Source organism: Chlamydotis macqueenii, chromosome 6, assembly GCF_036417535.1.
Source record: "Chlamydotis macqueenii isolate bChlMac1 chromosome 6, bChlMac1.mat, whole genome shotgun sequence".
In the NCBI taxonomy this organism is placed as follows: Eukaryota; Metazoa; Chordata; class Aves; order Otidiformes; family Otididae; genus Chlamydotis; species Chlamydotis macqueenii.
Window position 1 is genome coordinate 30,416,262 of NC_141561.1, and position 25,275 is coordinate 30,441,536.

A 25,275-nucleotide genomic window follows, 5' to 3' on the forward strand; every position below is an offset into this window, starting at 1 on the left:
CAGACTGGAAAACTTAGTTCTAAAATTACTCTGTAAGTCTTCGCCTCCCTTACTGCTTTTCAGAAAAGCATGCCTTCTACCTAGTGTCATCAAAACTACACTGGACTGATATTATTCCCTGTTTAACAGATAATCATATATTCAGGAACAGCTATTTGACTAGTTAATTCTTATATCTACTATCTACCAGCTTTTGTAATGTCACAGACAACTGACAGAAGCCTGTCCTCTTGCATACATTTTAAATACATTTAATCTGATCCAACACCTTGTAAAAACATTAACAAAAAAAAAAAAAAACCAAAAAAAAAAAACCAAAAAAGAGAGAAAAATCTGTTCTTGAGGAACCAACACACAGCACAGAAACAAGTACAATAAGGATTATAGCTAACAAATCCTTCCGGCCTTAATAGTCTAATAATCTATTAAAAAAACCCCAATAAATAATGGGAAAATATCTTTGTCACCTGAAATCTTCAGGTTCTGCTTTTCAGCATATACTTTTACAAATTTTGTACCAAAACTGTACATGGTAAAACTGCATCTTGTATGAAGCAAATGAATCTCAATAATCATACTTTGTGAAAGCCCTATGCCTCTCAATTTATGTTGCATCAAAGAGACTAGCTAAATAATTCTTCAAATTTAAATTCAATTTGCTGATTAAACCCTACCACAGCACTTAGCCAAATTTACTCTTTGTAGCAATGCTCTGACTCAGTTTAAAATCAGACAGAAAAACTTCATGCAACACCCTGCCAGATTTGACTTGTCTGTTCTTTACTGTACGCTCCAGGTATTACTGCGATTACAGTCTTCCACTGATGAATGTGGTGCTGATTCAGCTAGCTTGCAACTGCAAGCTGTTTCAAGATTTGGCAAGCCATACAAAACATACCCTCGGTTTCTCTCTTTCTTCCCCCCCGACCCCCCTTAAGATCAAGAACTAAGAGGACACCAGCTTTCACAAATGGACTCACTTCTCTACACCTCAGACTCTTCCTTAATATGCATATTACAGCCGTCAAGATGAAGATGCTAAAACTGAGTTGGAGCTATTTTTCATTCACCATCTCCAAGGACAGAAAATGGCAATAACCTGCATAAACTACTTGCTCATTTATGTAATTCAGTTCAGCACTGCATGTTACATAAAATACAAATGAAGGAAAATGTCCGTGTAATACTAATTTTTTTAAAGTATCATTTATGGCTAAACTTAATAGCTAATCAATTTAATTTTCTCATTGTAGCACAAACTTGTTTATTGAATTAACCAGTATTTTTCCTCTGATGATATTTTATTCTCTGTATTGAACAATTACTGCATTTCTAATCCTGTGACAAAAGATTCTAGCACCTGAATAATTTAATGAACAAAATAGTCCCACTGAAGTTTAGAAGCTTTAGCTCCACGCTTGAATCTGAATTTGAGCTGCTACATTTTCATCCTGAACTCTTCAGAGAAGCTTCTTTCTGCCTGAGCTGTGGAAGATCAGAACACAGCTCTCAGCTGAGCCCTAAAGCCAGGGGAGAACAGTACTTCGCACGTACTAACAGCATACACACAAAACATTTGGAGAGAGACCTTTTACAGAAGATTTTTTTGCAGTGCCTAAGATTAAGTTAATATAAGCGCTATATTTATAATGCATAAAACATACTGTATATGACAGGTTCTCAGTTTGAATGTCAGTTTAGATGCTGACATCCCTATCTGCTTTTCTGCAGTCACCTGCTGCCCCTTGTGCTAACCCAGTCCTTCCTTTCACTGTGCTAATTTTTTTCAAATTTGCCATGACTAACCTTTTCGAAGTTTCATACAGCACCACGAAAAACACCTCTGCCAGGTTCTTTTGCACTGCCCTCCTTCTCCCTTTTACAAGTCAGGTGATTCCATGACTACAGACACTTTGCGTGACAGTACAGCAACACAAGGCAGGAGATAAATAGATACGCGGCCCTACCACTGATAAACTTGTAATCAGCCCTGCTAAGCAAGACTACATACTTGGTCCCTGAGTAAGCTTTCACTAACAGAGCAACTGGAGTTTACAATTTTGTCACTCAAATATGTTAATAACGTAGATCAATGCTAGAATGTGTATTTCTTATTTTTAACTAAGGATCATGTACTAATTTCCAAAGAGTTCAGTCAAAATCCCCCAGCTCCAAAAAGCTAACATGCAAGGTACAGGCAGAACAAAGCTTAACAATGTTAGAGCCAGCTTCAAAAAATAAGATGTAAATGCTAAGTATCTAATGAGATTGTAGCAGCCCACACTACGCTTTCATCTTCTGCACTTCTACTTCCTCTACAGAATTACATCTAATTTTTAAATGGGATTGCTATCTATTCATGTGTATTATAATTACACTGTCTTGTCTGCAGACTTTCACATGCCCTAGGTAAAGACAAAACCAGCAGAATCAGAGACACATGGCCTCCATTCCACACTTAACTTCGACTTTTATTACAAATAGATGCTACCAAAGAATTGCAGATGAAGTCTGGGATGAACACACCTTTTCTGATGTGTTTTTAAGTTAGTATTTTTGTATCAGAAAGACTGACAAAAATGCAAGAGGGTGATTCCAAAATTCAAGTATTTCAGAAAGGAATTATTCTGTCTTCACTCAGATTTTATTTAAATAGCAGAAGAAAAAATTACTTTATTAGGCCAAAGGCCAAACACTAGTGTGTATTTGATTGTTAGTTACAAAAATTAGTGTAAGGCAGTTGTGCACTGCCCTGCCCACTGTGGTTGCAAAACCACTAGAGACAAAATGAGATTTAGACCCTTCTCTTCACTATCTTGATATATGATTTTACTGTAGTCTAGTGTCTAAATATGAACAATTAAAAAATAAATGCGTAAACATAACCACTGTCAAGAGCACCTACAACATATTAACAAGTGTCCTAGCTGCCCTTTTAGCCTTCTGTGTCACTATAAATGAACACACTTAGTAAAAACAACTTAAAGTGTAATTAGTAAACTGCTATTTTTCCAGTACTGTTTTATGCCTTTCTAAACATTGTATCCAGAAACGGTACGCACCATTTTCTATTCTCTGGTTTTCAGAAGTTTAAGATTACACACTTCAGGCTGGTTAAGTGCCTCTGGGTAAATCTGATGGTATCTGAGGCCTTAGTATCCTTTTCTTTAAATGCCTGCATAAACATATAGAATCATAGAATCATAGAATAGTTAGAGTTGGAAGGGACCTTCAACGGTCATCTAGTCCAACCCCCCTGCAAGAAGCAGGGACATCCCTGACTAGATCAGGTTGCTCAGAGCCTCATCCAGCCTGGCCTTGAACGATTCCAGGGATGGGGCATCCACCACCTCTCTGGGCAACCTGTTCCAGTGCTCTACAACTCTCATTGTAAAAAATTTTTTTTCTCATATCTAATCTAAACCTACCTCCTTCTAATTTAAACCCATTACCCCTTGTTCTATCACAACAGGCCCTACTGAACAGCTTCTCCCCATCTTTCCTATAGGCCCCCCTTGAGGTATTGGAAGACCGCTATCAGGTCTCCCCGGAGCCTCCTCTTCTCCATGTACATGAGTGTACATACCTATGTACATGAGTGCACATACATTCCAGAATATTCTTCCCTTGCAGAGGCCAGTCCCACTCCTGTCCCTTGGTCATGCTTGTCTCAACCACAGAACACAGCAGCTGCCTCTGCATTCTCCCTCCTGTTCAGCTAATGCAGTCTGATTCCCCGATTCCCCATACTCTGCATGAAACCTATGGGTTGCAGAGCCGGAAACAGGATGCAGGAAATAAAACATCTCACTGATTCCACATGTAGGTCTGGATTCCTACAGAAAAGAGGCTTATGCTCTCCCATTGTTTATCACCTCCTCCTTGAGAGTTTCTGAAATGATTGACATTATAACCTGAGAAAGAAGCGGATGTCTCAGAGATCTATGGCCTTGCAGACTGCTTGCTTGAAAACAGACAGTAAGGTATAAAAGTCCGGAAAATACGCAATGGCACATCAGGAACCCAGTTATGTTATTTAACATTATAAAATCCATATCTGAGAGACCACGGACCTACCTGCTATAAAGAGAGAAGGGACAGAGGAGAGAGTGAGATATGAGAGGAAGGACAGGCCTTAGCACCCGGGTCAGCCGCCCAGCAGCCTTTGAAGCCTGGCTCCTGTCCTTCCCAGGTCTCTGCCAAGGGCAGGAATGGTTGGTACCACAGTAACACTGTGATGTCCAACCAGTGTCACAACAAAATGGTTAGGCACAAGTCCCATACTTCACCGTGATATAACACATTGCTCTTTGATCTTATTGTGCTCTCCTCTCCTCTTCCTAAGCAGAGACAGTGTTATTAATATAACCGAGGGAGAGCCTGTGCTTTCCCTCTCCTGTCAGCTAGCTCTCTTCCCAGTGCCAGTGCATAAGCAAAGCCAGGCCACTGCATATGTGGGCTTGACAAGCATCTGTGCCTTTACACTGGAAAGAGTACACCACGTGACAGTTACAACCAGAGTTACCACCCCAGAGATGCCTAAGTATAAGAATCTGCTAACTTTGTAGAATATACCTTAGGCTGAGAAGGATCCAAACCAGTTACTTATATTTAGGTCATTAACACCATCCTGCATCTGAGCAACAGAGATCATTTAAAAAAAAAAAAAAAACAAACAAAAAACAACACCCTAAGAAAGTATAGATTTTGGTACCTTCAGAATCAGCCTTTACACAGCAAATACTGTTTAAGCTTAAACACAGTGTAAGTGGCATTACACTGCAGTGAAACACATCAAAGTGATTCTCATAGCCTATGGCTCAGAAGGGCAGAAAACTCAGGAGAACAGTTGAACGTAGACAGCTGCAAAATATATGCCCGCATTTGCAATAGTGATGATAAAAAGTAGTAAGTGGTAACACTTTGTTGATCTTTTCTTCCACTTCTGAGCAACTCATTCAAATTTAGCCTAATGTGCTCAAGAATATCAAACATTAGAAATTACTTTTCTTTTTATTAATGCTTCAGGCCAAATTCTAAAGCCATCTCTGCCACCTCCTTGCATTTCCCCATCTCAAAATGTGATCCCTGCTCTTGCCATATTTGTAATTAAACAAGTAGGAACTCTGCCATACGAGACACTTGAATCACAACACTGACAAAACGTCAACTTGGCATTAATTACAGCAAATTATTGGAATGAAGAATCAGGCCACAGAAGTGGACATATACAAGCCCTGTGTAGAGTACCGTATTTGTATGGTGTTGCAACAGACGGGTACCAGTACAAAGCAGAGATTCTGTAACTGCTGATACATATAGAGAGAGAGGGGCACGTATATGTACATACCCAGAAAAGCTACTTCCACCGAGTTTTCTGTGACAACCCACGAGCCAAGCTATATAAGGTATATACATGCACTCATTTTTACTGTCTGCCCAAGAATGATCACAGCATCATTAAGTGTCACTAGAAAACACATTAACTTCCCCTGGCCAGCAACCCTCTTATTGGAATAAAAGTGTTTTTCTTTTAATGATAGACACTTACATTCCATATCAATACACACACATTCTGACACTAACAGACACCTTCTGTATTTAACACTGTTAGTAAACAATTATTTGCTTCCATGTGATAGGAACACTCCTTCCTTTGAAGGTTACTTGCCTTCCATCCCTAATAAGATCTTTGATTCATTACCTCACATTCTGCCCTTGTGCATTAGAAGTTTATTTAAACAGAGGGAAACAGCTCAAATGGAAGAGACTGAAAAAAACTCATCCCAGTAGCCCAGTGACAAGGGAATGTCTCCAGCCTACAGACACCAAAGATCTAGTGCCTGTTCCAAACCAGCCTCCTGCTACCCTAGAAGTGTGCTATAAACACCTGGGCCATTCTCATTCTCATTCTCATACTGAGAAAACTCACTTTCTACTGCAATGCTTGCCAAAATAAACACTAGTGTCTTGCTCTTCCTGAAGCGCCTGAAGGAATCTTGCCAAACATACTGATAAAGAGCAGCGAAATAGTAAAATACAATCTACTCAAATTCTACATTTGCATGAATCGCCTGCAAACAAAAAAACAGGGGAAAAAAAAAAAGAAAAGTTAACTTCAGTTTTTACAAACTAGGTATTATCTTCCAATCATTCTTGCCAGGGGCTTGAGTGATTAAAAGTCATTTATGTTGGTTCCTAATTCAGCTCAGAATGGCATGCCAAGAGACAATGTCAGTTAATTTGCTTCTGCCCTTGTCAAAATGTGGACTGCTAGAAGAGTACAGCGTGGAAATGCTAACAGCAAAGTATGTAATGTAGCAGTATACCTTGCCTCAATCACAGTGTGGGATTCTAAACATTAAGAGCAGAAAGACAAAAGTGAATGTCAGGAAGAGTTCAAATTCACACTTATTATAGATGTTAAGAAATAAAATTATCACAAGGAATCAAACTTCTACTAGTAGACTGGTACAGTGTAATTGTTATAGTAAATTCTCATAATCTTGGAATAATTCTCAAGTTCAAAGAAAGTCCTAGAGCTATTCACACTTCAGCCTTCTTAAGTGTTCTAAGTCCCTATGGCCTTTCTTTCTCATTCAGACATCTCTGAAGAGACAGTTTACCATTGTTAGATGTGCAGGGCTGATTCTCAGCAAACAGAGGTCGGAGCAAGTCCTTTGAATTCAAGGAGCTCTGTGGACTTTAAGCAGCTGCTTGCTGGTCCCAAAGGACAGGACAGCAGAAGCCCACCCTGTCCTGGCTGCAGACATGGGGAAGGAGCCTCTGGGCACGGGCATTTTGAACACAGTTGCCACAGCTGCCCTGGCCAAGTGCACAGGGAAGCACCGCACTCATGATGATGACTTGGCAAGTTTATGGTGAGCTTAGGGAAGGGAAGAAGTTCACCAGTGCTCTGAAAGAGCTCCCTGAAGTAAAGTGCTTTTGATAAAAACTGATAAAGACAGATACTCAACTGTAGGCAAGACAGACCTAAAAAAGCCTTAATGCAGCTAGGCCTCAGGTGACTAATGTATGTTCAGAGCATATGTAAGCGTACTTTATGAGTCAGCGAGGTTATGCATATGCTTGAAGGTAAGTACTTGATTTATGTGTGAGAACAGTCTGAACCTTCCAAAACGGAACACTGAATTTAAATGCAGCCTTTCATTTTCTAAGACCAAGTCACCTCATACAGGTCCTTTGAAGAAGATGCAACTTTTTCCTTGAATGGTATTTTAAGTTATTTTATATATATATATGTACACATACACACAAAATTTATGTACATAAAAACTCTAAAAAATACTTACAGGTTCCTCTATTAAAATTACCTCATGTATACCCACGATAAACAGACACAGCCCAGCAATATTTCCATGTTAGCAGTACCCATAGAGTCACACACTACACTAGAAGCAATACCACTGACATTTTGGTATTCCCAGATTTATAACAAATGCTAGCCTTCCTCTCTTCCCCTACCTTCCTACCCCCAAGGAAAACATTGATTTCCTATGTTAACAAAAGGTATTCCTGGAAACAACAGCAACAGCAGCAGCATATAAATAAGTTAAAACTATAATCACTTATTGTTCATACAGTCCTTCAACCTAATTGCTATTACACATTAAAGCAAGTGACTATTTATAATACTTGCCAAACTTTGAACTGCACTTCTTTAGAGGGGAAAAAAAAAAACCCCACAAACAAGAATCCAATTATTATTTTCAGCTGAAACTCACACTACCCAGGTACATAAAAAATAATTGTAAAAGTACAGCCAATAAATGCAGACTGTATACTGTCAAAAACAGGTAAAGGCACCTTAACCAGCCTCCCTTCCCACACCCACCCAAACAGTCAGGAGACAATGCCAGAAAAACTCTCCTGCTTCTGAAAGTCAATAGCATATGAAATGTTGCCTGACATGCATGAACTGAGGTCCCTGTTTAGCCAGGCATATAAGGTTTGTTTTTTTTTTTTTTAAAAAAAACCCACAGATTTCTTAACCTCGCAAGGGCAATCCTGATAAAGGAAGGTGTTTGACTAGCCACAGAAATGAACACGACATGTGGACAGCAAAGGAGTAATTTTATCAACAGAATACAAACAAGGTATTTTGATCATCTGTTGAGGAACATTTTAAAGAAAATAAATGTGTATTTTATTTTGAGGGTACTTTTCTTAAAAACAGGTAAGATCAACTACACTGTAAAGCACAGATACACACTCTAGAGCATTTCTCAGCTCATCTGATTTTGTCCGTTCACTCCGGACGATCTTTGGCATGCCACAGTCCCTGAACTGATAAAATCTGTGGCACATTAGACAGACCTTTACTTTGCATCTGTCCAGAATTTCTGCAAAGGAATATTTAACTTAGCTTTGTAGGATAAAGTAACACTATTTGCTCCACAGAATCTAGTGTTCAAAAGCATAAAATTAAGCTCTTATTTGCAGTTACCAGCAATGCTCTACCTGTTGAAACTGTCACTGTGCTAAATCATGTCATATCCACATTTCCTGGGCAAATGTGGGTACCAGCATGTTTCAGATAAGTCACAGAAAAGCATGTTTTGTATGGGAACTTCAAAATTGCCCTAACTGCTAAATCTCTCTTCCCACTGCTGTTAGCAACATTACAACAGCACTTAGAAGCTCCTATTTACTGCATGCAGGCATCATCAAGGAAATGGTACTAGTTAACAGTTACCACACTAAGCAAGCCAAATTCGCAGTGTCTCAACTTGCTCTAACCAGCAGTAAGAACTGGCAGACAATAAACTGGGCCGGCTAGAAATTTTCCAAACAGAGATTTTGTTGGGGTGGATGAAGTTACTTCATCATAACTGAAATATTTCTCAAACATCCGCTGAACAAGGCTTCTCCAAAAAACTAACTGAATTCCCCATGAGCCACTTATCCTTCCCCAGAGAGCCCAAATTGCAGCACAACTTGGGATAAGCAAAGTTCAGCTTATCAAAGCAGGAAGTTACTGTGGCTTGTCCAGTCACAGAAGAGCTGAGCACAGTGTTTATTGTCAAAGAAGGCCCTGTACCAGTCATGTCTTTCCTCCGCTCTTTTAAAGCCACCCGAAGTAAGGGCAAAGGTGACTCCTGAAGAGCTAGTCTTCTTTTACATGTCTGACTATATTTTCATGAAGCCATGCACAAAGTTATCTTCATTCACAAAGAGCAGTTCTGGCAGTCATTCGTACAGATTTCTTACTGTAGGTGAAACCACGCAGTCAGGACTGACACAAATTCACATCTCCAGTTCAGACACATACCAAAACAGGCAGGGCTGGCTCTGCAAGCAGCAGATGTGAGCTGCAACTAGATTTTGTAGTTAACAGAGCTCTGTCGCTGGCATCCAAAGAATCAAGGATTTTGACTGAAGAGAGCTGGATCTATAGTTGCTCAATATGTGGACTCTCCAACAATGAGGAAAAAAAAAAAAAAGAAAAAAAAACAAGAAAAAAACCCCCATGTATAAAAAGCAATTTACACAGGATGAGATTCAGCTCCACTGGCTATCTTCCTTAAATATGCAGAGTTCCAAATAATATTGACAAAGGTAGAGTTGTTCCAAGAGCTGAACTTTATCCATTATTAGTTTTCCAGGGGTTCTGCTCATTAACTGAGACTAGACAGTCTAGCCACCTTGCTCACAATCAGAGCACAGCAAACAGGGAATGTTTTGGCTCTTTTTAAACTGCTTAAACTGTGCAGTTGGAGGAGAAATAGAAGATCTCTTTCACCACTTTATCCCTGCATACACCCTGCTTTTGGACAGGGCACAAATTACTGCCTTGGTCCTCCATTCTAGCAGAACACACACTCCATCCTACTGCTCTCATGGAAGGGGTTTGCTCCTCTGCTGCTGAGGATAAAGACATCCACAATTTTTCCAACCTACTCTGAATGCATGCTCCACAGAGAACAAAAATGCAAGCTGTCATTGGTGAAGAAAAACTACTCACTCTGATCATGAACTTTTACAGCATGAACCGCTTCAGAACATACTGGAGGGAGACAATTCTGTCCTGCCTTTACTGTAGACTGCTTTTTAATGAGTACATTCACTCTTCCCCATCATTCAAGGAAGTCTTTGTTCAAATCAGTGCTTCAGTATTGAAAAGCCATGAGAAACTGCATAACACCTTTTATGAAGACATTAACTTCCAGTTTCGCTGTGCTTACCATGTGACCAAACAAATCCCATAATGTAACTCTCCTGGAGCTGGACAGCATTGACTGACATATCCAGTAAGAGATATGAAGATGGTCACCTCAAACTTTTACATTCAGACCAGTCACACTGCTATACATTCACTAAAGCTTTTGTGGTGCTTTTCACCAGCAGGAACACTTATCCATCTCAATATCAACAGAAATGGAATAAAGAAGGGCCAGCAGTAAGAACAGAGCAGTCCAAACATCCTAAAAATAAAGAATCTCTTCAAGTCTCTTCTAATCTCGATTATTTCCTCAGAAAATTCAGAGAAAGCTCAACCTGCTTTCAGTTTCAGACTTTGATACCGATCAAAGTGATCAGTGGAATTTAATCCGAATTATTTCTTGAGCTCTTTGCGTCACATATTTGCCCGCTATTTTTCATTGTCAACAGAATATATGATCAAAAAATAAAGTGTTGCAGGGAAGAACAGGGACACTGACAGTAAAGAGTTCACTTCTGTAAAAAAATTTTAGTGAATCAAAGACTTCATTCTGCTCTGGTTTCGGCTGGGGTAGAGTTAATTTTCTTCCTAGTAGCTGGTACAGTGCTGTATTTTGGATTTAGTATGAGAATAATGTTGATAACTCAGTTATGTTTTAGTTGTTGCCAAGTAATGCTTACATGAAGTCAAGGACTTTTCAGCTTCTCATGCCCTACCAGCAAGAAGGCTGGAGGTGCACAAGAAGCTGGGAGGTGACACAGTCAAGACAGCTCACCCAAACTGGCCACAGGGACACTCCATACCGTATGGTGTCGAGCTTAGCATATGAACTGGGGTGAGTTGGCTGGGGGGGGATCACTGCTCAGGGTCTGGTTGTGCATCAGTCAGTGGGTGGTGAACAAATGCACTGTACACCACTCGTTTGTATATTATTTCATTATTATTTTCTCTTCCTTTTCTGTCCTATTAACTGTCTTTATCTCAAGCCACGAGTTTTACTTCCCCCTCCTTCTCCTTCCCATCCCACAGAGAGGGGAGGGAACAGTGAGCAAGCAGCTGTGTGGTGCTTAGTTATTGTCTGGGGTTAAACCATGATACATTCCTACTTCAGATCTTTTCTTTTTATTTTTCAGTTTCCTAGGATAATCACATATTTCTAATTCTTAATGTTTTAATTTTGAAAGCATTTTATCTGTCCAGTCTCATGATAAATGCAGACAACTCCGTCTCAGAAAACTTGCAGAGTTGACTATTTTAAGGTACAAAAATCACATATTTATACAGACAGTAAAAGGACACATCTACAGGTAATTACAGAATTATCTATTTCTGAGATAATTTGCCCAGTGTGAACATCAGACCTTTCTTCAAAATTGCTCTTGCAGGACAGTAGAACAGAATCAACTTGAACACATAGCCCCTATTCAGAAAAGCATTTAAGTGCTACTGAATTCCATGAAACTTAAACAAATATTTTGAGACACTTTTCAGAGAAAAAATAAACTTCAGTACATACGTTGGGTCTTCTTGAACTGTTTCAGAAGTGCCCATGATACTAATGAAAATATCACATCTGCATGTGCAAGAAAATATTTTTAATCAAGAAAATGCTGGTTTTCAGATTTTACAACAGGATTTCATCCTTGACTAATTATTTTTTTTAGTACTACATTAAAAAGTAAGTGTACTGAGCCTGACTAGGATGGAGTTAACTTTCTTCATAGCAGCCCATATGGTGCTGTGTTTTGGACCTGTGGCTACAACAGTGCTGATAACACACCAGTATTGTGGCTATTGCTGAGCTTGCACAGCATCATGGCCTTTTCTTTTTCCTCCCACTACACCCCTGCAGCCAGGATGCTGCATGTGGGCAAGAGGCTGGGAGGGGACACAGCTGGGATGGATGACCCAGACTGGCCAAAGGGATATTCCATACCATGTATCCTCAGGCTCAGCAATAGAAACTGCGGTACCAGAAGAAACAGATGGGGTGTTTTGTTTCCAAAGTGGCTGTTGTTTGGAGAGTGGCTGTGGGAGGCGGTGTGCCATCTCCTTTACTTCGCTTCTTTTTCCCTCCACCCCTGCCTTTTCCTCACTTATTAAACAGTTTTTTACCAAAACTCAAGTGTTTGCTTGATTTTGTTCTTCCTGTTTTCTCCCCTGTCCCATTGTGGAGAGCTGGTGAGGAGACTGAGCGGGCAGCTGTGTGGGTGCTTGGCTGCTGGCCACGGTAAACCCACTACAGCAAGTCATACAGAAAATCCATTCCAGATTGGTGTTCTATGCTCTTCTCAGATTCTGATTTAGAACTTGCCCCAATATTCAGTGTCTACAATATCCTATTATTTCTGTAGATACTTGTACAGCACTTTACATCCAAATATCTGAGCTGAGTATAATCCTCAGCACAAATCTACAGCCTGGGGAAGCGTTTATTATTATAATTTTACTGACAGGTAGAGAGAGACTATAGGAAAAGATTTTCAGAGTTGCTTAAAAATTTTGGCCTAATTTCCAGGAAGAAAGTTTATACACACCAGCCATTTTTTAACAGCAACCTGAAGGTTTCCTGGAACTGGAAAACTAGCCCTTTACAAGTCTAAGGGCTTTACTGACCTCTCCACTACTGTCCCTCCAAGAATATGATCTGGTTCACAAATGTGGACCTTCACTAACAAGCTAGCAACAATTTCCCTATTTTCAGAGCCACAGGACATTATTCTGATGGGGAAGACCAAGTACGGCTGAAAAACTACTATCTTTTCACTGATATCATTGAACACCAGCACCGCTCTTCTGAGAAATCCGTGTGCTGTGTAACATTGCTGACAAGGGTAGAGATGGTTCCAAAGTATCCTGCTCTCTAGGCAGGCCATCTGTTTCTGAAAGCTCAAGGTCTGGTCAGGAACTCACCCGATGATTCACTTCGTTGTAGTAAATAGAGGTCGTAGCCAGACATGTAATATTTCATCATGCACTTGGCCACGTTTGGGATCAGCAGATGTGTAAGAATCACTTCGGGCATCCATATCTTTTTTTGTTCTTTCCTTTGAGATAGTCACACAGCTCACTGCTACTGAGTTTAGTGTGCTACACTATTAACTAACAGATTGATTCCATTCACCCACTCCTTGCAAACCTTCTAGCATCAAAAGCTTTGGAATTTTGCCATGTAGCAACTCCGTGTAAAAAAAGTTTCAAGCAAAAAGGAAATCCTTAACAGCGTAACTGCTCTCCACTAAAGAAAAAGGGTGCGTGCAGTGAATAATGTGTAAATGAGTTCTCCTTCTCCTCTCTCCCTGAGCATTTCACAAACCTCAATACATAATCTATTTTAATCACCCTGACACCCATGCTCAAGTACAGGAGTACTGTTATCTCATTTTACTGGTATAAAATTGAGGCATTAAGTGATTCATTGAAGACTTCTCAGGAATCTATTCATAGGGAACACAATCCAGATGTCTTAAGCTGCAAGTAAACTGGAGAACCTTAAAGATATTTGAAAAAATGGTCATTCCCTTTAGAATTACACAGAATGATGAGGTCACTCCAACACTAAGGCTTGGAACAGACTGAGCTTATGCTTTCATAACATATTGGACAGAGAGAAACTGTCTACTTTCAGACGCAGCAGCAAAATAAATTAATTGATATGTTTAAACAAATATTCAAAACAAGTGACAAAAAACCAATAAGTTCAGACCACCTCTGAACTCAGGCAACTGTAGAGACCCCAGTTCTCAATTTTGTAGTCTACAGGACTACCTAATTCAATTTTTTATTACTATGAAGCTGCCCTTTCTCACCATCCTCTGAACATCACCTTGGACTATACTTCATGTGAGATGATTTCAGAATACCACTTCAGCAGAACTTTCAGTTGCAAACCATGATACATCTTCACAGCAGTTCAAACAACTAAAAAAAAGATGAGGAGAAGCAGTAGGACAATATAGTATGAGTGGATCAACTTAATGACACAGAGAAAGAAGGTAAAGGGAAGAAATTTATCCGAAATGGTAAAAGATAGACTCTGCAGACAAAACAGGAACCAAAGCAGCTCCCGAGATGTTCATACCGGGGGCTTCTATCAGGAGGGCAGTGCAGCCTAAGTTCCTGTCTTCTTGTTCCCACATTGATAGACCTTCCTAAAGCACATTCCTATTTGTTATCCATCACACACATGCACAATGTGAAAGTGGGCACACTTACCCACTAATCTGTGCCTTTGTAAGAAGTCAAAGCTAAGAGGTAAGTAATTTAGAAAGCACAATTTTACTAATTGTCACATTTGTCTTTTTTATTTTTTTTTCTTCCTGTGATCTCTGTGGCATGTGGCACTATGATCAGCTTTAGCAGCATATCTCAAGAAACCCGATGAACTCAGGTGTAAAATATAGGTTGAAAGTGCGATGTACAAGTTTCTGAACTTAGTCACATGCCAGTCACAATGATTAGCAAAGAGATATAAAAGGTAACTTACTACTGTTAATTACTCCACTTTCTGTTCTTATTTTTCTATCTTCTCCAATAGACTGTATCTCCTGCAAAAACAGCTGGAAGTAAAAATAAAGTTATTAGTTAATTTATTTTTTATTTACTTTACTGCTCTCTCCTTAAAGGAGACTCCTGTAAAAAAACATCCCCCATCCCCTTACTGCTCTGGTCAACACGTGGGGGTGCTGATAGATGCCCTTACCTCTTTTTACAGGGCTTATCTTCACTGCCATGCAAGCTTAGGCAATTACCTAAGCCTTGTGGTTAGCCCCGTTCCTGACCACACAGAGTTCTCCCAGCTAAAACAAACCTTTTTTTTAAAAAAAGCCAACTCACTCATATTTTAAACTCAAACTAGCCAGTGCATTGGAATGTGCAGAAAGAGAAACCTTCAGTGGTGTACACCATTCTATCGATTAAAGCAAGAGGGTCATCGGTGCAAGTTATAGTAACTCACCGGTTACTAATCAAATCCCTCTCAGCACCACCACCGCAGTTTCAGTGCGGTCACTCTCCAATAAGCAACATTATTATCTCAAGAACACTAACTCAGCTGAAACAAAGGGAAGCCCAAAGAGCGACACCAGCGCTTTGCCTACAGTACAAGGCCTTTGCTGACCGGCATACAAATTTCAGAGCAACTCTCCCCAAAGTTAAAGACATACAACCACATGGACAGCTGAGTGCCTGTCTATGTCCATACGCAAATGAAGGGAAACTGATTTCCTGATTTCATGAGCACAAAAAAAAAAGTTTTGTACTCTCTTCTACAGTTTCAAAGAGAAAGCAGTCATGAACTATTATTTAACCATGCACACCAGACAGGAATTATTCCTTTCTTTCACTTAAGTGAGTTGCACACTAGCGCTTGTTTGCTTTGGAATAAGATTGGCTCAGCAGTCTCTCAGCTAACCCTAGAAGTACAATATGATGTTTTTTTGAACATCCTGACTGCTGAAATCAGCCTCTACTAAATCTCTATGTCTGGACTGTCTTTGCAGACTTATTTTTCCTTCTGTATTACAAAACACTTACCCTCTGTAATAGACTAAAGTGTGTGACTGCAAAAGTCCTGTCAGTCACAGGTTTTATTTTAAAGTAAGGCAGAAAGCTCTTAATTGTTTCTGCATCTGAAACAGCCAGGTGTTCCCTGAAGCACTTCACCTAGCAAAGGCTCCCACAACAAAGGCTCTCACAGCTTAGGTCCCAAAGTCCATTGCACTCTAAACACACATTTCTGCATGGCTTGCTGAGTCACAGTTATGTTCAAAATCAAAGGAATGAATGGAGCAATTTAAAATGTGATGCTTCAATGAAGAAATACAAGTACTTACACACGTCACAGTGTTAAAGAGCACTTCTGGCTGTTGGAATCTACTCAACAGGCACACATCCATGAGATGAATAGAGGGGCTAGAAACCTGGTGAGGGAAGCATATCCACTTCCATGCCTTTGCGTAGAATATCCTAACCAAGAGCTTGGGAAGAGGCCTATGCTATAGCCCTACCAGTACTTTGTTCTTTGGTGCAAGCAAGGGCAAGACTTGCCTGTTTATTCCTGGAAGGGGTGAGAATGAGGGAAATGCTGTGCATCGCTTTTGTCTAGTGAGCACCTGAGTTGAGACCACGACAGACAGTAACATTCCCAATAATGACCGCATTTCTTACGCCAACATATGGACACCTAACTCCTTCCAGTCATGTCTATAGTCTGCAGGTGGTACTTTTAGGATCTAAACAAAACAAATCAGATCATGCCATTATTGTACTAAGGCACCCTACTGATTCTGCTTTTTTCCTGCATAACACACCGACCCAGTTTTGATCTTCAGCTCAAGTTGTGGAACAGATTCCTCTCAACTTCAGTGGAAAACGCAAATGGGAAGAGTTTTACAACTTAATTTTTCCCCCTCTGCTCAGGGAGTTCTTTTGACAATTTTTGTCCTCTTGAACTTCATGAAACATTGAAGACTGAAGTGACAGCTAACCTCAGAATCCCATTTCTTGATGTAGTCTCAGGTATGAAGTATGGTCACTGATATTAAATTATTCAAGCTAGAATCGTAATTCTTGTACTTTGAGGGCTGCTACTATAAAGACTATTTTAACACACAAAGGAACACAAAAGAAAAATTGTAGCCAAAAGTTTGTGGTTTGCATCACTGTAAAGCAAAACAGCAGATAACCAAGACAGCTAATTAAAAAAAAAAAAAAAAAAAAAAGTTTTTTTGATGTTGCAAAGGTTTGTTCTTTCTAATCACCACATCATCTATCAAGTTTGACCAAATGAGGTGTAATACTTTGAAAAAAATAAACTGATTCTTATGGGACATCTCTCCATAATTTGATTACCTTCCTAACTCACCATTTTGTCCTTACTCAATGTTGCATGGTATATTATCAAAGAAAACATTATGCAGGAAATAATGACTCAAGGGAAGAGAAAGGAAATCAAGAATAAAGGTACAACACTTAAAAGGAAACTTATTTAACTTCTGTATTATCAAAGAAAATACTGTTGCTCGACGTCTGCAAATGCTTAGGGTAGTTTCCCATCATAATGAAAAGTCAATTCTTAAAGTGATTTTTATTTTCGAACAAAAGAGATCCTGAAATAGGAAAGCATGCAGTGACTCTGCAGATAACAACATAGACTTATAAATAGTGGCCCATATCCCTCTGTGGCAGATCTGCAGCTGATGAAGGCCATGTGTGTGGTGATGACATGAAACACCCTCTCAGACCCTTCAACCCACTCTCCCTCACTGCAGAGTATGAAGAGAAAAGAAGCAGAGCTTCAGATATCACATCCCCTAGCCCCACACCAAACAGAGCTCAGTGACAAACACCTGCACCAAAACTAATGTAAGCCAAAAAATGCAGCAGGAATCAGTGCTCATCACAGCTCTACAGCCTTGGAGAACATAAAACCAAACCAAGCACTCAAATCCCTCCCCATCTTGAACTCCGAACTTTTTAATACTAGGTTTAGGGAACTATTAATGCAACACATGATGCATACAAGCATATACCAGGATATACCAAACCATATACCAAGATTAAATCTGGATCACAACAGTTATTCATAGAGATGCAGGCCTTAATGAATCTAAAGAGTAGAATCAAAGTGCACCATGAGCTATGTAACACTCTGGACAGGAGTCCTCATCCTAGATGAAACTTCTTTACTCTTTGGAAGAGTAAAACAAGCTCTTTGATCACTTGTCTTCTGATGCCTAGCCCTGACCCCAATCTTAACCTAAGGTTTCACAATACACCTGTCACACAGAATAGATCAAAAAACTGAACACTGCACTCTGCTAATTCCACTGTAGACCTATGAGCCTTCTAGATCCTAACAGTAAACATAACCTTCAGTCTCTTCATTCCTGAGTACTTATCCTAAACACAGTCCAAATTACAGTGTTAAGTATAGCCCAGTGACAAAGATTAGCACTGAAATTAACTGGAAGTTATTTGACTAAGTCTAAACCAGCTCATACCTTTACGGGAGCCAGCAGTAAAATAAAGTCCTCCAGACCCAAATAAAAACACCAACTTAAAACATAGCTATCATTCAACACAACTCCAAATTTAAGCAGAAGCCATTGGTTCTGCTGTACTTGCCTGCAGTACCTTGCATATAAGCAGAGAGATATTGTATGGCTGAACATTGAACTGGACTTAACAGTATGTATTCACAGGCTCAACAAAAGACTACCATAAGGAGGTAGTCTGCCAGCTTGCAGGGTCCAATGCTCACATCCAATTCTAATGTCTCTACCTGTCACTTCTACATTTAACCTTAAGAATAGTTTGTTTGGGTTTGAGGGTTTGGTGGGTTTCTTTTTTTTTTTCTTCTGTTCCTCCCCCCACCCCCCTCCCCAGAATTAACAGCTAGGTTTATTGCTGGAATCAGAAGCATGCCAAGTTGGGATGAATGCTGGTAACACAAGGATACAATGGAATATGGCTCATTTTCATTCCAAGATCTCTCTCTGGTGAGGCCACTGATGGAACATCTAATATGAGAAGCAAGTCGACAGAAGGCAGGGAATCTTCTGTCAAATGCTGACATGACCAAGTGCAGAGGCTACTTGGAATCTGCTGGTACACACACAAAGAAGTGAAATTTTGAGGGTTTTGGCACTTGGGGTTTTTTTGGACCTTTTTTGGTTTTTGATTTCGGCCTAGCTAGCGAGCCAATCACACTTTCCTAATTGCCAGTGTAGTTACTTAGCACAGGGAAAGCAAACCTCTATGTCTTTGACACTTAGTCAAACCTTAAGACATTTAGTCTCAACCTTATGCCCAACACAGACTGTAAGCCCTGATGCAGTCAAAGTAAATAAGGGGTGCTCCTTGGCTGTCACTGCCACACTTCAAAACAGTTACAAGATTCCTATTTTGCATCTCAATATTCAGCCAATTAATAACAATATCCTCCAAAGTTGAACTCTGCCCGCCCCTACAACTAATCCACAATGTTCCATTTTGTGCACTGCAGTTTTAAACTCCAGCCAGGCAATGCGGTGTTAAGGATACTCAGCAGCATCCAGTCTTCAGAGGACAATTCATATTGACACTTACAATGCACATTTCTTATCACAACAAAAGATGCATATGATTATACAGCAGCATAAGCTCCCTGACTAAAACCATCCTCATCTGATATTTGCCAAAGATTTTATACCAAAAGAATCTGTTGACTTTAGGATTGGGAAACCATCAAACAGAAGTTTCAGAACTGGACCAGCTCTCATCCTGTGTCAGATTTCTGTTCAGTGACACAAATGGGATAAGAATACCACAGTAGGGCAAAGGAGAGGATCCATGTTCAGCACTGGTCCAGGAGGGAACTCAGTAAACAAAGAACAGCTGCAATGAGGAAGAGAAACTGTAAATGCTGTGTGGTCTTGTCAAGGAGAAAAATTGTTCTGGAAGGCTCTCTTGAGAGCCAGCAATGCAATCAGACATACAACTGGCACCACTTCTGTTTCAGCCAGCATGAAACATGATGGTTTAAAAACCAAACCAACTCTGGTGTTTACTATGATCTATATCCCTTAAAGGACTTGAATATGCAGTCTTTCTAGCCTCCAAAACTCTTCCTGGTTGTGTGGGAACTTTGGTGTGAGCTAGAGCACAAAGATGGGCCTCAGACTCTTTATAGACACATTCTTTTAAAACAAGTCCACATGTAGAGTCTGTAAGCACCTTTATTCTCCTAACAGTGATCTGTTGTTACTTCAATCTTATTCCTCCTCACTTAACGTCAGTTAACATTTCCTCCCAAAGCATTAAGCATCTAATCCAATTCCTACTGACAGAACTGGAGCTGGAACAGGCCTGTAACAGAGACATAGTGAGCCATGTGACTCTCGAAATTTAACATCCCACAATTAAACACCTACTATCTCACTGGATGAGTAATCTCTCTTAGAGGTCTGTCAGAAGAACCGGACCCAGTGGAAACCCAAAATGGTCAGAGGACTGAGTTGTGGGTCCCACTAAGCACGAGCTCTCAGACAATGACCATAAGGCAATGCTTAGAAGTTCTGCTTCCTACAAAAAATGCTGCCTGCTTCCTACACTTTCCATACTCCTGATTGATGGAGATTTTTTTTTCCACAGCTGGGAATGATTTACTTGGATGTGTTTATTTTTCCTCAATCTCTGACTGACTTGTAGATATCTCCATTTATTTTAGTTTTCTCCATTCTCAAAAATAGTTAGAGGGTTTCTATAGCCAGCTCTAGGCACACTGTTAATGACCCTAGTAGATTTACAGAAAACTCTCTGTTCACCAAGAAACTCACCCACATATTCCCAGAAAAGCTTTATTTTGGGAATTAATTGAAAGAATCTTATACTCATTTGTAACATATCAATAGAATGGGTCTCTCAGAGTTGTTACCTCTTTCAGCCTGAAGGTGATTAAAAAAATAAAAAAAGATACTTTTAATTTTGCAGAATTCTTCTGTGGAACAGAGATGAAAACAGAATAGCTACCCAGGCACCTACGCTATATTCATTTCTCAGAGTGTCTGTAAACTTTGGCAAGATCAGCTAATTGAATTTAAGATGAGAATTTTCCCTGAAACACATGAGCCCACATGCCAAAATTATTCCCCTAAGCGCAGGAGAGGACTTCTGAAGCTACATTCAGAAATACTCACAAAATGACGAGATCCTCAGCCAAATGGTTACGACAGTTCCTCGTTATTATCATTACTAAAGAAAATATTCCCTAACACATTCCAAGCTAAGCTTTGCCCTTTTCCCTGCCCTGAACTGAGGATGTACATAAAGTATATCGGAAAATGCAGCATGCCAGCCGGAGTTAGCGAGACTACCGATGACACAAGCCATTATTTGTTATTCCTTGCTTCCAGTCAGGATTCCAGCTTCTGAACTTAATGAGTTTGTGCAGAATCCTAAAAGTAGTCCAATATACCAAGAAAACTTAAAATTAAAAACCTTTGTGAGAGGGCAAGTGGAATACTTGAGGAAAAAAAAATTATCATTAAAGAAGCTGTAGAGGATTTACAATTCTGTTTTGTTTGGATCTCTACAGTAGCCTAGCCCATAAATAGAAACAGTATTTTTTTACATTTGCTTTGCTTTATTTGAGAGTTGTGGGAATGATGGTAACCAAGCAACATCACAAAGCTGGAAAGCCCTAGTTAAGACAATTGCTGATACCCTGATGAGCCAGAATATGTTCAGTGCCTAGAGGAGCTATGGGATCTCCATTTTTGTACACTTCAGGGGCCACAAGATCCTGAGAAGAATGAGAAAAATATTCCATGCAATCTGTGTGAAAACTGCCTCCTCGGAATTGAATTCTGCTGCCATTTGGAGTCCACTGTGAGTTTTACTCGCCGTTTTTGCACACTGAAAGGTCAATCTTCCAGGGAAGCTTCCTCTTACTGAGGCTGGGGAACTCAAAAATACTGTGTCTCAGACAGCCTAAGTGTTAACAAGTTAAAAATAACCTCTACAGATTTAATAGAAAATTCAGTGTGGATCTGTGCAAATTTCAGTATGTTAGTTTACACAGAACATAACCTTACAATTAATTATAAAAGATGATAATGAAAAGTGTAACTAAGTTCCAAAAAATATCTACAATGTCATTTTCTGGGCAAAAACTATCCTCCCATTCATCTCTAGCAAATCTGAATAATTAAGCATTTTACAGCTTCTGCAATTAACGACAGCTGAAATACCTAATTTTCAATTAAAGTACAATCATCACTATTTTCAAACTGGTACATCCTCCATGTAATCTGTCTTCCGTCCCCCAACAGAAGGGCAGAAGTTTCTGAAGGAAGTAGTACTTTATACTTTGCACACTTAAGCAAAATCGGTTGTGCCCTCACTCTGTCAAATAATTTTTATTCAGCACTTTATAAGGCAATTTTTTAAACTTCTCCAAAACAGACACTTTCTTAGTAACAAAGCCTATGTATACACATTTCAAGACAATCATTCTGAGAAAGAAAAGTATGGAAGTGATGCTTTTTAAAAAAGTTAAAGTTATTTGCTTACTCAAATTAGCAGCAGGCAGAGAAAACATGTCTGAGTGCATATGCTTTTAAATGAGGGATTATTTTAGGAGACAAAGAGCATCTACTGAACATAATAAATGTGTGGTGGGTAATGCATTAATGCTGTGGATGCTGAGTTTATGCTGCAATTTAGTAGACAGCATTATAGCAGCTTAGTATCACAGGCAAGGCAGCGAGATCAGTACCGATAGCAACATAGTATAGCTATACCAGACATGCACTGAACACATGGAATATGCAGATACTGTGAAATCTACAGGGTGCATCAAAAAGCTCAATCCCAAGGAATAGGTTTACAACTTTTCCTGATACTGATACCCAGTTGATAATGGGTTTTACTGTGTACTGCCTGAGACTATTATAAATAAGAATTAACATCACCAGAAAGCCCCAACTTGAGATCACATCTAAAGATGTCCCCTTCAAGTTACAGCGAGACTCATAGATAAGGGAGCTTCAGGGGACTTGGTCTACTGCCAGCCTCACTGTGCTTGTGAACAAATCATCACACCATGAATGTGAAAAGCAGAACTTTTCAACAACACTAAGTCATACCATAATGACAGTGTTGATTCTGCCTTTATGACAAAGTAAGTGGACATGAAATCCGAAGAAGGAGAGAGCATCTCCTGGGAATCCTTACTGGAAGGTAGCTGAGCAGAGGGATGTACACTCTGCATCACCCATTGGAGCAGGTATTGCATCCTGCTCAGAGAGCACCCACTCCACCCAGGGTTCAGTGCTACAGCGGCAATGGGATCCTCAAGTTTGATTCCACCTCATGACATCCTAGTTGACCCGATCTGTGGAAAGAAGCAGGCCTGATAACTCCCAGCCAGCTATTGTCTAAGCAGTATCACACTCTTCTCTCCGTCCTGGCACTCCTACAAGAGCTGAACAAAAACATAAAGGATGTTTTATAGCATAGAGGTCCTGGGATTAGACATATTCCTTCTCATATAAAACTCCAATCCTTATTTCTCTCCTTTTAGAATGGAGAAATACCCTCTTTTCTTGTTCCATACAAATTCTAAGAATGGGATCATAATGAACAAAAATGAATAATGACATCAATTTACAAATGTAAATATAACTCTAGCCTCTTTTGAAGTTTTAATAGAAAGGAGGAGCAAAATTACCCAGAGGATCTTGGTCAGAGTCAGTCATGGGTGTAAATGAGATCTCATTGCCCTGTGGTATTTCACATCACAAAGGAAAGCACGCAGAGCTCTCACAGCCCTGAGACAGAAGGTTCCATGAAAAACTAATTTATACGTCAAAGTAGTCTTTTCATGGGAATGACATACAAATAACAAAATAACTCCTAAAGGTTTGAAGCAAACTTCTCACGCTGGAACTTACTGTTTCTTTGACGATGTAAAATATTTTGGTCTGGGCTTCAGCTGAAACACTTGTGTCAGTCTTTTACTTATGAAGGAATTTGGCTAAAATAAAGCAAAAAAATATAGCTTGGTTTTCTTTGCTGCTAATGAGTTTGGATAAAAGTGAGTAAGTGCTGCTGCAAATCTGGAACACCTTCAGCGAACTCAGATACACTCTACGCTAAAGGAAATCAGCTTGCCTCAGTTTCTTGGCATAGCACCTTCTGTATGGATCATTTATTCAGAATTCCTGTCTGTATTTACTTTCCTAAGAACAAACATGTATTTACTGCTGACGCTGAGCCTCAGCAACTGAGTTATGACTTGGCACCTCTGCTTCAAGTGCCTTTGAGATACCAAAAGTAAAGCTTGTTCCAGTAATATCCACTCACCCACAAGACATAGTCTGCATATTTTATGGTACACTAAAAAAAGAAACACGTTACATTTAACGACAAAAAGTTGCACGGAAAACATTATGTGCATGTAACGTGGCCAAGCTACCATCTCTAACTCAAGTCTTTGCTTTGTGAACTATCAGACTTCTGTTTGTTTTAGCTTTGCAAACTCACAGTACATTGATGTTATTTACTTTTCCACTTTATTTCCTAAGATTTTTACTACTTAAGTAGAAGCAGGGATGGGCACAGTAAAAATAAATGTGGCTACAACCTACCTTTCTTGTTTCCAAGGTCTCCTGACTTTCACAGATGGATCTGCATGGTATAGGCTCTGCTTGCATCACCCATGAAATCAACTCAACATCATCCTTTTAACTCTAGTTCCCAGAAAGAACAACTAAAGCTTGCACATGTCAGTAAATACCTTAACATTCATACTTGTAGATTTCAAACATGCACACTGTCTGACCACCTCATATCCACCTTGATCACCAGTATGTCAAAATGAAAATTTATCTCAGCCACCTTAGTACATAAGCACATATTTTCTCCCAGTGAATTACTGAAGTCAATGACCTTGAGAATCCATACCTGCAACTCCTGATGTATGTTCAGGACTACAGCACATTGTAAAAGCTGCCCATTAAAAGCAGAATCACCAAGTTACAAAACAAAGAGTGAAACGATCACATCTTGTATATAATGAAATGCCTCATTTAACACAAATCATACTAACAGTGAACTATCAGTATCCAAGCCAGCCCTGAAGCATGGCTGAAAATCCACTGCTGTCACTCCTCATGGTTATCTCCTGCCAGCGGTATCTGATTAGGCAGCTGGCACACCTAAAGGACTATGAGACCCACTAGATTGGAAATGGTGTGTCAGATGCATGCTGCTATGTATGCAGAACTGACTGAAGGCATAGTGTGATTTCCAGGAGTGAGCTTAGAAGAAAGAAAAAAAAAAAAAAAAGAAAAGGAGAGGAAAAAAAAAAGCAGACTAAAAATTTTAATTTCAATTCCTATTTAGAGTAGACAACTTTCAAAACATTATATACTTTAATTACATTTTCTCTAAAGAGAAAGTAAAGGAAGATGATAAGAAATACTATTTTTTACTAAGAATTTTTTTAAGGCAATGCAAACACTTTTTATACAGGAAAGATATTTTATATGTGGGGGTGGTAGGTTGAAAACAATTACTTTTATCTCTCATATTTTAAAAAGAGTTCC

The 25,275-nt window shown here is 39.5% G+C and overlaps 1 protein-coding gene across 2 annotated transcripts in view; it reads right to left on the reverse strand.

Moving 5' to 3' along the window:
- SPATS2L (spermatogenesis associated serine rich 2 like) overlaps positions 1–25,275 on the reverse strand; it is an 82,350-nt gene that overhangs the window by 46,164 nt on the left and 10,911 nt on the right. The window contains exon 2 of one of the 2 annotated variants that reach the window (XM_086751460.1): positions 14,670–14,742. The exons of the other annotated variant lie outside the window; for it this stretch is intronic. The gene's annotated coding sequence lies outside the window, so the exon portion shown is untranslated. The remainder of the gene's footprint in view (positions 1–14,669; positions 14,743–25,275) is intronic. 2 annotated transcript variants of the gene reach the window in all.